The sequence below is a fragment of the Dysidea avara genome, chromosome 3 (assembly GCF_963678975.1).
Source record: "Dysidea avara chromosome 3, odDysAvar1.4, whole genome shotgun sequence".
In the NCBI taxonomy this organism is placed as follows: domain Eukaryota; kingdom Metazoa; phylum Porifera; class Demospongiae; order Dictyoceratida; family Dysideidae; genus Dysidea; species Dysidea avara.
Genome location: NC_089274.1, coordinates 11244953 through 11258925, shown reverse-complemented (window position 1 = coordinate 11258925; position 13973 = coordinate 11244953). Strand labels below are relative to the sequence as shown.

Below are 13973 nucleotides of genomic sequence, written 5' to 3'. Positions count from 1 at the left end.
ATTGCCGTTTAAAAATTTTCGTCCCATAGTCGCCCATACAAATTTTACGAATGTCCCCACACTACAGCGGCCATTTTTATGTCTGTGACGTAATTTCGGATAAGGCTCACTGTCATTCACTACATTCTTTAGGTATGGTGGGAGACAAAGCATAACTGAAACGTGAATAATAATTATAATGTATGTGGTCCAAATAGCACCACCTAATGTATTTCGCGGGCTCACATACTGAGCTGGAAACGGCTTCTTAACAATAATCCAGATATATTTATCTCATTATCTGTTAGTACTGCTCTTCCCCTTACATCACAAAGGTCGTGCATGCCCTACATTATTAGAACATTACGAAAAAGCATGACAGTAGTCGAACCATAGCTTTGTAGAGTGGCATAACCATAACTTGCTGTGAATTCTTAACTGCAGATTGGTATACTGATCTGATATTGAGTAGGTGGGAAGTGTAGGAATATTAGGCTATAACACTAAGAATACTTGCTAGTTCATTACTGAAGCTTAAACACTAGTACTACTGAAGCAACAAGGAATAAACATATGCTACAACAATAGCCTCTATCACTACTAGCATACACGAGTACATGCGTTCCATAATTATTCTATAAATTAGTGCACACACACTTATAAGAGCAGTCACAGCGGTTGTAGCTTGATAATGGTGTGCCCAGCATTACACAAGATATATAATGCTTGGATTATTATTTAAAAGCTGTTTTTAGCTCAGTCTGTGAGTCTAGTCCATGAATCCAGTCCTCAAAGTGCAAAAAGCACAGTAACGTCATAGGATATGCATATGTTTTGGAAGACATACACAACAGTTTCAGTCAATAGCTGTTAAAAAGGTACATCTACACTTTATGTCAATCAAATAATCCACTATAAGCAGCTAAGTTTTTTAGAATGCTAGTCAATCAGAATTTAATATACTATACTTTTTAAAATGTATCTAAATACTTGTACATGTACACACAACTTTGCAGCATAAGATTAGCAGGCAAGATCCCACACACACAATATTTTATAATAATACTGTTCACAAGTTTACAGTCAACTGTTTAAAATTCATTTATATTATCTATTGTATTTCATTCATACAGAAAAGAAACAAATAGTGCGAAAGGATCTAATGATGCTGACTCAGAAGTTGATAGGAATGTGTATGAATATACTTTACAGGGGTAGACAAAAGTATATTTCATTAACTCACTGACCAATCTAATTAGCTGTGTAGCCTTTAAGTCTACCCATTTCACTTCTACATTTATCAGAGTTGAGGTAGCATTTACATCTATCAGGAAGTAAGTAAGCATCTCACAAGTATTTCAAAAGAACATTTGTAGGATAGCTTGCTACTACTACGTACATCATGCCACTCTTGATACATGTATCACCTAAAAATTCATAGGTCAGCTCTGATACAATAAGATGAGATATATTACCTGAATTTAATATGTATCTAAATACTTGTACATGTACACACAACTTTGCAGCATAAGATTAGCAGGCAAGATCCCACACACACAATATTTTATAATAATACTGTTCACAAGTTTACAGTCAACTGTTTAAAATTCATTTATATTATTTATTGTATTTCATTCATACAGAAAAGAAACAAATAGTGTGAAAGGATCTAATGATGCTGACTCAGAAGTTGATAGGAATGTGTATGAATATACTTTACAGGGGTAGACGAAAGTATATTTCATTAACTCACTGACTAATCTAATTAGCTGTGTAGCCTTTAAGTCTACCCATTTCACTTCTACATTTATCAGAGTTGAGGTAGCATTTACATCTATCAGGAAGTAAGTAAGCATCTCACAAGGATTTCAAAAGAACATTTGTAGGATAGCTTGCTACTACTACGTACATCATGCCACTCTTGATACATGCATCACCTAAAAATTCACAGGTCAGCTCTGATACAATAAGATGAGATATATTACCTGAAATTTCATTAGCTACAGTATAAAATAATAAAAGAAAGACCTTACACTGATAAGTGCATACAGTACTTCCTACATCAGTGTGTCAACTGGGTCAGCAAAGTGATCCAGGTCATCCCTATACTGTATCACAAAATCCTATATCTGCATGTTTAGTTTAAAAATTCCTAGCTGTTAAGGATCATGCATGTATGACCCCTGACAACACATGCCATATTGTATATGTGATCCATGCACTGAGAATTACTTGCATTTTCCTGGAATTTATTTGACTTTTTGTTGTCTAGAGGGAAAAACCAAAGGGCTATTAAACTTTCACCCTTATCTGACAAGTGTGCTTTTGGAGTTTATTATATATAGTGCATGATAGACAACAAGAAGAGTAAAACAATTGATTTGTACAATGCCTATATGGGAGAAAAATTACAGGCGCTTGTATAGTTGATCATAAGTCTGCAGTTGCATGCAGTGGGCTACGGAGTTGGGACTTGTGCCATTCTATTCAACATGAACTGGGTCATTCATCAAGATATAGTTTTTGGTCTATATACACCCATGCTATTAAGCAAGAAGTTTGTTCAAGTTAGAACTGGTGATGATAAAGCTACATTTTACCGCAATGTAAACAAACACATGTAACTCAAGTTTGCTTCATGGTGACAAATATTCATATGGAGAGACAAATCCATGGGTATAGATATTTCAATTTGAGTCTTCCTTCATTGTCACATTATTGAAACAATTAAAACCTTGATATAACGTGCAACGCGTTTTTTACCCAATGTATTTCAATGGCATTTATCTCAAAAACACAACACGCATTATGCAAACAAGTGGCTTTTGCTCAGCAGCTCACATGCATATAGCAACATGCAGTGGGCAGTATACTAGTAGGTTTATACAAGCCCAAAGGCCTGTAAGATGACAGGTTGGTATATTATTATTAGGTAGGGTTTCCACTCAAAATACGAAAGTGCTCCTTTATATTGTTTGTAGCAATTTTCACATAGGCCAACCTTTAAGATATAACAAACAAGTGTTAATTTGTTGTTAAAATATCTTTAGCGCTTGGTAACAACATAGTTTTAGAATGTGTAAATGCTCAAAAAGTGGTCACGTGACCAAAGATCCCACAATAGTTAGAGTTACACACTTTGTGCGTGCTACGGAACTACAAGATGTAAAAATGTCACTGAGGTAAGAAACATGACAATTGTGTCCTAGTTCACCCTATGAACTGGTTTTAGCCATAATTATTGTTTGAATATCGCCTATTGAATTGCTGGTCACGTGACCACTTTTTGAGTATTTACGCATGCTAAAAACTACACTGATACCAAGTGCTAAAGCATTTTAACAACAAATAAATGGTTGTTTGTTATATCTTAAAGGTCAGCCTGTGTGAAAATCGCCAAAAACAACAAAAAGAGACACTTTCATATTTTGAGTTGGAAACCCTATATTAGGCCGTTGATATTTAGCCGGTCATTGCTATTAAAAAAAACAACTTAAAATCGTGTCACAAAAAGGTATAAGAAACGAATAAGAAATAAAGTGATCTGACCGAGGCTTGAGCCCACACATCCAGGTTTGGAGTACCCACTCTCTACCACTGTACTACTGGTGCTTGCTGGCTACTGCTCTTGTTTTTGTCACTATTTAAATGTCACAAATATAAAATACTATAATATAGTCTAACCCAGACGACACCGTTGTACTTTTATAATACTCCCTGCTGTTCTTCTTTGTGGGTACCTAATGAGTAAGTCTATCTTCGCGTCTATCACTGTTCGGGTACCCATAACTGTTCCAATCTCGCGAGGGGTCCGCAACGCAGCGAAATCGTGTACGAGATTCAGAATCTTTACGGATTCACCGGAGATTCAGGGATTCCGAGGGATTCAGTCGAGATTTACTAAGATTCCCCGGGATTCATGCAGATTCGCTGAGATTCGGTGGGATTCACCCAAGATTCAGTGGGATTCACTCGAGATTCAGTGGGATTCACCCGAGATTCAGTTTATATTCAGTGAGATTCACCCTAGATTCAGGCAGTGAGGTTCACCCGAGATTCGAGGATTCAATCAAATTTAGCCCGGCCAAAGCTCAGAGGTCGGCATTCTAGCGACTGATATGTTCAACAGGATATATTAGTGTCAAAAGCAGCTCTAAGGGAAGTTTTGGATTCTGCTTCGCAGAAGTGTATTACAGCATCTCAAAGAATATTTATGGCTAGGGATTGTCGTGAGTGGTTTCCTGCCTCCCCAGACTGACTCTTTAGTTAGTTAAATGTACATGCATGTATACTTTCTTTATGTTTTGTACTCCTTTGCCATGCCCACCCAGGCATTTTTAACCAACCCTGTCTGGTGGTCGCATGTGACCGAGGATTCCTTAATGTTAGTGTAAATGTTTGTGTCTCATATAATAATGATGGTTTTCTCTCTCTCTTCAGCTAGTGAATATCATAAGTTTGGCATTGTAGCTACGTAACTTGGACAACACTGATCAAGCAGCATGGACTCAGTAGCTAGCTAGCTCTTCATACTGGCTCAGTGTGATGATTCCTTGTACCAAAATTTAACTACCGAATGTCCAGCTTATATATATATATATATATATATATATATATAGGCTATAGTGCCATTAGGCAATTTGCAGTTGTAGCTGCTCGTATTATGTATATAAATATACCTCACCATTTTTAGTACATGCCATGGAGATGGCTAAGTTGGACTGAGACTCAGAATAAAACTATGTACTATATGCATCTATACACCAACATCAAGATCATGCATGACAAGTAATCATGCCATGTGTACACTAACATAACATATTAACTGTAAGGATTTCACTTTTCATTTACAGTTTTTACAAAACCATTTTTGTCCTGGTACAATATTACTATCAGTGCCTATGCACTCAAAGTAAAACCATTCTTTACACGTCATTTGGCCACATTGCACCATTTCCTTTTTCTTGTCATTTGGTGACCTACAGCAACAATACCCTTCTGTTTTCACAATCTTTGATTGAAGCACTCTTCTCTCCCTGATAGTCGGAAATAGGGCCATTCTTTTAGTCTCAAGGCAAGTAAGTAAGTGTTCTCTCATCAAGCCTTGATTGTACACAATTGATGATGGATCTTGTCCATGGGCAATATTGGTAATATAAGCGGCAGCAAACAGTCCACAATCATTGTCTCCAGATTGTTTGTTAACATTAGCAATTCCAACGGTAAAGTACTTGTTCTTGGTAAACACAGGTTGCGACAGCAGTAATCTTGTGTGCTCATGGAGCAAAGAGTACTTAGGATCATATAGAATAACATCAGCACTATCAGCATTTCCACTAGCCGATGCTACTACCCAATGATTACGATTTACCAAAAGTATCTGCAACGATGTCAATCCTGTGGGCATTGGTGTCATTTTCTGTAAATCTTGTTTCAGGGTATCTTGCAAAGAATGAATATGAGGAAATTGGCACTTCAACCTTGACTGTTAGCTTGACTGTTAGCTAGGTATTATTGAAAAAGCACAACATGGCATGCAATACAGTCCTCAATTTAGTCTCAACACTATTAAGCCTGTTGATTTTATTCAAGGATTAGGCTTTTAACCTAGCTTGACAAAACTTCTTGATGAAACGTGGATTTAACAGCAAAGTTTTGTCCGCCATACGCGAAGTGGTTTGTTTTCTATGTACCTGTCATCATTTAGTCTGCCTTCCACACCTCTCTCCGAGCTGCCCTCGCATCTGTTAACACTGTTACACTTTATTTGGTCAGTAATTTTAAGTCTTAGGCTCAGGTATCACTTTATTAGGTTAGGAGAATTCTAAAGGCTGCAGCACATGTTGCTGTCAGACCTTCAGTGCTGGTCACTGTAAAGCAGTACAATAACAATCTGTCCAAGTCCTGAGCCAAATCCACTGCAGCTTCAGACATCGAGCTAGCACTGATCGAATAACCAACTATTGTACAACACAGTCAACACCTGAGCTATTGCCAGCTATCACAACGTACCAGTGTTAGCAACAGACAAAGGTGAGCTCTTGCGTTAGCCAAGTCAGTGCAACGACACGAGATAACACCTCCAGCTGATCGCGAATTTTTCGTAGATCACGTAATCAATATCCGGGAAATTCCCGAAAATCTCCGGAAAATCTCGTGATAAGATTCAAAGATTCACAAAGATTCAGGCTCAAGGTGTACGAGATTCAGGTTGCGTTGCGGACCCCTCGCAATCTCGTTATGTACAGACTTGCTCAACCACAAAGTTACGTAATACAGGAAACTGATTGATCACGTGATCACCGCACAGAGTTGTGGTCAAACACGTTTTTTACGTAACAGCAATGACGAGTGAGTGACCTTTATAAAGGAGATAAACTGGTGACTATGTTATGGATACGGAAGGCGCCTTGATGGAAGGTACGGTAACTCACCCCTGTGTTAAACTAAATTTGCAGTGACTTGTGTACGCACACATTCATAGTATGAGCAAGTGAACCTCGAGCTTGTAACTTGGAATATACTGAACATAATGTATGGCATTATTGCTACCAGGTGGTTACCAATGTGCCTGACAATGTCATGCATATTTACACTGTAAGCTCACTGGTTATGTACACATGGGGCAAGGTCGAGAACAAGGTTGAAATTTAACTATGATGAGTACTACTGAATCTCTGCTTTGTGCTGTTGCTTGCTTTCACCATAAATTCTTACAGGTGAAGCAACATAACCAAATGGTTAGAACAGTGGTTTGGTATGTCCCATGATGCTGGCTGGTTCATACTGTTGCAGTTGCCATGACTATAACTGATTATTATGGAACTGTGAGCTCCACGGCTTCTATCCATGTTAACCTCCTGGAAGTTACTAGTCTTGTCCAAGGTGGATTTTCCAGCACATACTCAAGTGCTTAGGATACTTTCCTCAGCAGATTCAAGCCTAATAGAGTTAACATAATGCTGCATAAACGTTCATTTGATATCCAGCTTTTATTTCTCTTGTAATGCTGTGTACCCCTGGACACTAATCAAGACTACGCGACCGGCCACAATTGACGCAATAAAATACTAAATAGCTTTTTTCATTGTACCAGTGATAAACATGATGTCATGCACTCATCCATTATTTTCTATAAACACAAACTGAGTACGTATGCAACACATTTTAATATTTTATTTTCAAATGTTTAGTAAAACACTTTTCGTATTCTCCCTATTGTGTTGTGCATAGTATTCTCCCTATTGTGTTGTGCGTATTGTCAATCTTATATCAATTGCTTTATTTTGCAGATTATTAAAACAAGATACCACAGAACTTGCCAGCTTGAGCAATCCTAATGTAAGTGTATTTTGTTTCTGATTTTACAATAGACCATGTGCAATCTTGGGGGCATGGTTTAGTAGTATTGATGCAAGAATGTTATAGGGATGGGCAATTATCCAATTATCATAATATTTAGTTGGCAATAGTTGACATCGTATTTTCATTAACTAGTGATAATTAAAATAGGCAATTATCGCATAATAATCGAATAGGTAAATTCATCTTAAATATTTAGTTGAATATTTTGTTACAGTGGTTAAGTCTACAACAATCGTGATAATTGTGATAATTGCTTATGACAATAGTTGTACGACAGAAATGTTTATATCCCCATCCCTAGAATACTATAGTCTAACTTCTCGGACATTCCCTTAAGGTATTTATAGCTACAAATACAGATTGTTGTACACAAGTCGGTACTAATATAATTCCCTATCCCAGGAAGTAATAAACCCAGGACCAAGGACCTGCAGGGATCCAGAAATTTTATATATTTCCAAGTGTTTATGCATTCTATAATTGTATTAGATGCCTCTGTGAGTCACAGTGTCTCATCTTACATAGTCATAGCACTTCTGCAGCATCAAAGTACCTCACATGACGTCTATTGTCAGGGGTCTGGACTGGCTGCTCACTGGTTACAGCTGGCTATCTGTATGACAAGTACACTAGTATTGTGTAACTGGAGAAATTTTGTACGACAATTTTTTCCAGGAAACATTTTCAGTGAAAGGGTGACTGCTGGTAGGAGCTGCTGGTTACACAAGCAGTTTGACAAATAGCCTTGTGTGCTTCATGTGGTGCATAAGAAGTTAAACCTTCTAGTATTTATTAATATTGGTACGTAGCTGGAGGTGTGAAAATGAGCACCTATCAGAATAGTCTATGCTAAGCAGTCTAAACCCTCTTTCAGAGTAGGCATGGATTGTGTGAGGCACCATGATATATATATAGAGTAAGTGATGTGGTCATGCAAGACGGGATGCTGTGACTTGTAGAGGTAACAGACATGAATATTGTGAAGTACCAATTGAGTTCTTCATTTCCAGGTTCACTGCTTATACCACCTCATATTATTTACACATTACGTATCACAATAATTATTATTTATTGCTAGCATTTATATTCCAGGAAGTGAATAGTCTATGTGATAGATGATGATGGCCTATTAGTCAGTCTGCTTGCTTCAGCACTGATAAGCCCCCTGCCTATATTATGGTGAAGAGCCTTAGATGATCTGTAGATGTCCTTATACCAAGAAGCTTAAGGCGACAATCAATCTGCAGCAATTGGTGACTTAATTGTAAATTAGCCAATTTCGACATGTAACCGATAATTCCTTTGTAGCATATCTAAGTGTGTATTACATGTGTTTATGTATAGTGTACTGTAATGATACAATGTGAGGAGTGAAAAACAAAATGAAGTGTCCATTTATATGTTGGTATTATTCTTCACTTGTACTGTACAGAGGTATTTGTGGAGCAGACTAGGGACTTGCAATCATAGTTTGCAACGCACATTTGAATGTTGCAGTGATGTTTACACAATCAGAAGTTTTTGTGCTCCAAGTATGAAGCTTACATGTCTGGTTGATGTACATGTATTTGATAAACTTGTCTCACCACTATTATGTTTACTGTGTTACAAGCCTTTGATTATTGCATTTTGAAAGAATCATTGCACCACAACATCGAATGTTATGAAGATGACGTTGACTATAGAGCTGAAACAAACAGACATTCTGTATACCAGTGTGTGGCAATGACCATGATACAACAAGACATCGAGATTGGGAGAATGGGCTGGAGCACTGTAGCCTTGTAACCTGACCCTTAATTTGTCACATGAGATCACATGACCCCTCAAAGATTGGGTCATGGTAAATGTGTACCTCAACATCTATGATAAAGCTCAAGCTGGTATATTTGGTGGTATGCCTATTTACCCCACACCAGATGCCCTATATGATCCCTCCTAACTGATATGCTACAGCGCAGCCCATGTCCCACTAACCAGCTGTAGTTTGATACTATGAGTCAAAAGAAAGAGATGGGGAGGGACCGACCTTTGGTGGGATAAAATGTTTCCAGCACTGCAAATAATTTGTGATACTGCTGCTCCTTTGCTACCCTGCTATAGCATAGAATAATCTAAAACAGGCAGGCTGCTACATATGGTATTACCCCAAACCTGTTGTTGATACTCTCTAATGAATACCACCATGCATAGTGATCACGCTAACCCAATTGTTTAGTTATTTACCGAATAGTGCATAGTGTTAAATGCTAGTTCCCATCGACTGATGTTGTTATGGCCACTTAACCTTCGATTACACTTGTAATATGCAACAGGTCTGAACAAGTGATAAAAATATACACATCTTATAATTAATCAATATGACAAACTATAAATTAGTTACAGAACAAGTTAGAATACACACTATTATAAACCAATTGCATTGTGTGTGGTGTCCTCCCATAATCTCCAGAACACCGACAATTGCTAGAAATAAAAGACCACTGAACACCTTACAGAAATTGGATAATTAAACCAGCAAATAATCAACACTATTGCAGTAGTGGAGTAAGAAAGGCATTGGACATGAAGTTAAGTCAATGATGCATTGTATTACAGTACAACTGTTGTGGTTGGTAAAAAGGCACATCTTAGGACTTAGCAAGTTAGCCAATACAAATTCTTTAAAGTTAAAATTTAATAACTTCCCAGAAGCATTTTGGGTCACTCTGAAACCACTCTAATTTTCCATTGACATTGTAAGGCAGAAAAGCAACAATCTACATCATCATTACTGAGCAAATGACAATGCTCAATTGATGATTTGATTATCCATATGGTGCAGTACACACATAGCTGACAATAGACTTACCTCAGCAGTATCCACATGACCCCAATGAATCAACATCTGTCTGCCACTAGCACCTAATATAAAGAGGAACATTCACCATTTGTGACAGCAGTTGTTGGTCTTAACAGAAAATCAACACAATACGAAGGTGATTTGTGAACAGTAAATAACGTGTCCATTGTTGGAAACTTTAATAAATATGGGACACCTTCTAATGATTACACCATATATTATAGTCCCTTCCTAAAGTAATCTGAACATTTCATTGCAATGGATAATGGATATCCTACTGTGTTTAATATAGTAGACAATAGTAACACATTATTATTTGTTGTACATTGTGAATGGATAAATGTATCACTCATTTCTACCTACGTTAATATACCTTGTAGTAGATACTATGCTGCTATGTAGAACAAAAATATTTGACAATTCGAAACTATCAAGGTTATAACAAGTAGCTCCACTAATGACTGCACCAAATTAAAGTAATAAATGCATGTTCCTCACTATTCTTATATTAGTGGGAACTCTGCCAGTGCAAAATATCCGTTTGATGAATCACTGTGTTTCAGGGGCATAGTTATACCCGATTCTATATTTGACTGAATTTGTGTGGTTGAGAGTCAAAACATGTGCTGTAATTTGGTGAAACTGCTCAGTATTGGATGTGTAAAGTAATTGTTTTATTAGATGTTTAATGGTAGACTGATGAAAGACAAACTAATTCCACTGTAGGCCATAGTGCCCGTCTTATAATGCCGGGAGGCAGGAATATTAAGGAGGATCATTGTTTACTAAATTTCTCACTGTTGGTTATGAAGTATGCTAAAATGCTCAGTATGTGCAAGTACGTAGAAAAGACAGAAGAGTGAAAACGGAATACGACATCGGGCTGGGGGCTAAGTTAGTCCATCTAAGCTTCTGTACTATTCGTTCAGCAGTATCTTAGTCTATAAGCCGTACAAACAGCAGTGTAGTAACTAGCTAGGCATAATTTCTTTTAAAGCAAATGTGCTAGAGTCCTCAGAGATGGGCTCGCATTGCTTGTTAAATGGTTTGCATGGGGACAGCCAAACTTTGTTCCCGGGTAATTCAGAAAACTAGCTACACCCTGGCTGTGTTTTGTTGCATATTTCTACACAGTGACATAGCTAACAATGGCTGTAGGCAGAAAAAATACTTGGACAATTAAAGGACTATTTGCCAAATTCACAGTGGCGGATCCAGGATGGGGCATTTGGGGCAAATGCCCCCTCCCCCCCTTCAAGAAATTGCATACAAGATCGAGATACTCTAATAGAGCAGTCAATTACTCTAATAAAGCAGTCACAATGTTCATGAGGCAGTGTAGCTTACCTATGAAGCTATAAATAGGATTTTATTTTACATAACAGGCATGATATAGTTGGTAAGGATAACTAGCTATTATTGTCGTGACCTTTTTTTTTTTTTTGGTCTTCAACTGGTTTTCAGCAAGTTTTTTTGGTCTTCAACTATTTTTCAGAAAGGTGCCCCCCCTCTTTCCAAACTCTGGATCCGCCCCTGATTCACCCATGTTTTACACTGCCAAAGTTAACTACTGTACAGTAGCTTCAGACCTCCCCCCTAGGATTGTGAATTTAATTATCATTAGTTAATGAAAAGGCAATGTCAACTATTGCCAACTAAATATGTGACCGGATTTCACATAACAAGGCTTCCACACACACAAAATCAAACTTACGTTTTTACCAGAAATGGATTGCTGGCCTAATACACTATCACATTCCACACTGTACTTCCTTCAGGACTGGCAAGTCTGGTTTCTGTGGCAGCTTTCTTCCGACCCTGTCAAAGCCACGAGTGGGAGATTGGCGCCATTGAATGGCCATGGCTTTGTGATAATGGTGTGTAGTGAGCTGGGACTTCACAGAGAGCTCACCAATAGTGTTCTCGGTCAATTTGGAGTGATTTGAGGGCCATGGAGAGCCCAAACTTGGCCTCTGGATTCCAATCGTCTTCTTACTCCATTTTATACCCGTATACAGTGATAGCTAATAGATAGATGCATACTTGGTGCAAATTTTGTTTGCACAGCTGTAGGCACTGGGAAGTTATTACACAATGATTACTTAAAATCGCCATATCTCCTAACGAAGTTTTGTGCGTCGAAGCCGGGTTTTGTCAAATTCAGTCACATATTATGATATTTGGATAATTGCCCATCCCTATAACATTCTTGCATCAATACTACAAAACCATGCCTCCAAGATTGCACATGGTCTATTGTAAAATCAGAAACAAAATACACTTACATTAGGATTGCTCAAGCTGGCAAGTTCTGTGGTATCTTGTTTTAATAATCTGCGCAATTGATGTAAGATTGACAATATAAAGATTGACAATACGCACAACACAATAGGGAGAATACGAAGAAGTGTTTTACTAGACAAAATATTAAATTTTATTACATACGTACTCAGTTTGTGTTTATAGAAAATACTGGATGAGTGCATGACATCATGTTTATCACTGGTACAATGAAAAAAGCTATTTAGTATTATATTGCGTCAATTGTGGCCGGTTGAGTAGTTTTGATTAGTGTCCAGGGGTACACAGCATTACAAGAGAAATAAAAGCTGGATATCAAATGAACGTTTATGCAGCATTATGTTAACTCTATTAGGCTTGAATCTGCTGAGGAAAGCATCCTAAGCACTTGAGTATGTGCAGGAAAATCCACCTTGGACAAGACTAGTAACTTCCAGGAGGTTAACATGGATAGAAGCCGTGGAGCTCACAGTTCCATAATAATCAGTTATAGTCATGGCAACTGCAACAACATGAACCGGCCAGCATCATGGGACATACCAAGCCACTGTTCTAACCATTTGGTTACAGGCCTGCCAATCCTCACGGATTTACCGTGAGACTCATGATTTCACTACCAAGCTCAAGGTCTCACAAGCAGTAGCCCTAAACTCACGAATTTTTAGTTCAGCCTACCAATTCTCATGGATCATCACCGTAAAACTCACGATTTCTTTCACTTTCAAGCTCAGGCTAGACTCAAAGTTCTCAGAATGCCCTTTACCTGGCCTTTTCAAGTTCTCAGGGGATTTCCCCAGGTACGTAATTGTGGTACAACTAAGCAAGATCACGTGATTATAAGGCGGGCATTGTGGCGTGGATTTGCCTTCGGCCTTCTATTTAATACCAATACATTGGAGAGCATTTGGAGCAAGATCTGGAGTTGATTTTAAGCGGTCAGAACTCTGATCAGAATTCCACAAGGTTCCGTACTTGGTCCTGTGTTGTTCCTAATTTACATTAACGATATTGTAACAAACATTAAAAGTGAAATTAGATTATTTGCTGACGACATTCTACTCTTTAAAACTATAGCTACGCCCAACGATCACAGAATACTGCAAAATGACTTAGATTCCTTAACACAATGGGCTAGCAACTGGCTGATGGAATTTAACATTCCCAAATGCAATATTTTACAATTTACAACCCACCACAGTAAAAGCACTTTTACATATAAAATGTCTAATATTCCATTGAATATTGTATCAGAGCACACCTATCTTGGTATCCGCCTCCATCATACACTATCATGGGAACCTCATGTTAACTATATTTGTGGAAAGGCAAACCGTCTTCTTGGATTTCTAAAAAGGAATTTATATAATGCCCCAATACAAATCAAAGAACACTTATACAAACAATTATTGTTACCTTCTATTGAATACTGCTCAGCCATCTGGGATCCTTATCACCAAACAACAGTTAGCAAATTAGAAATGATCCA

At 37.8% G+C, this 13973-nt stretch overlaps 2 long non-coding RNA genes across 2 annotated transcripts; one reads left to right on the top strand and one right to left on the bottom strand.

Annotated features, from left to right (window-relative positions):
* The first annotated feature begins 6296 nt into the window (after window positions 1–6296).
* On the top strand, window positions 6297–8731 carry LOC136251732 (uncharacterized). The gene is made up of 3 exons (XR_010699180.1): window positions 6297–6399; window positions 7272–7320; window positions 8437–8731. It is a non-coding gene; the product is annotated as an uncharacterized lncRNA (long non-coding RNA).
* An 874-nt stretch (window positions 8732–9605) lies between these two features.
* LOC136251731 (uncharacterized) lies at window positions 9606–12600 on the bottom strand. The gene is made up of 3 exons (XR_010699179.1): window positions 12472–12600; window positions 10196–10248; window positions 9606–9810 (listed from the first exon to the last, which is right to left on the bottom strand). It is a non-coding gene; the product is annotated as an uncharacterized lncRNA (long non-coding RNA).
* Window positions 12601–13973: the final 1373 nt, after the last annotated feature.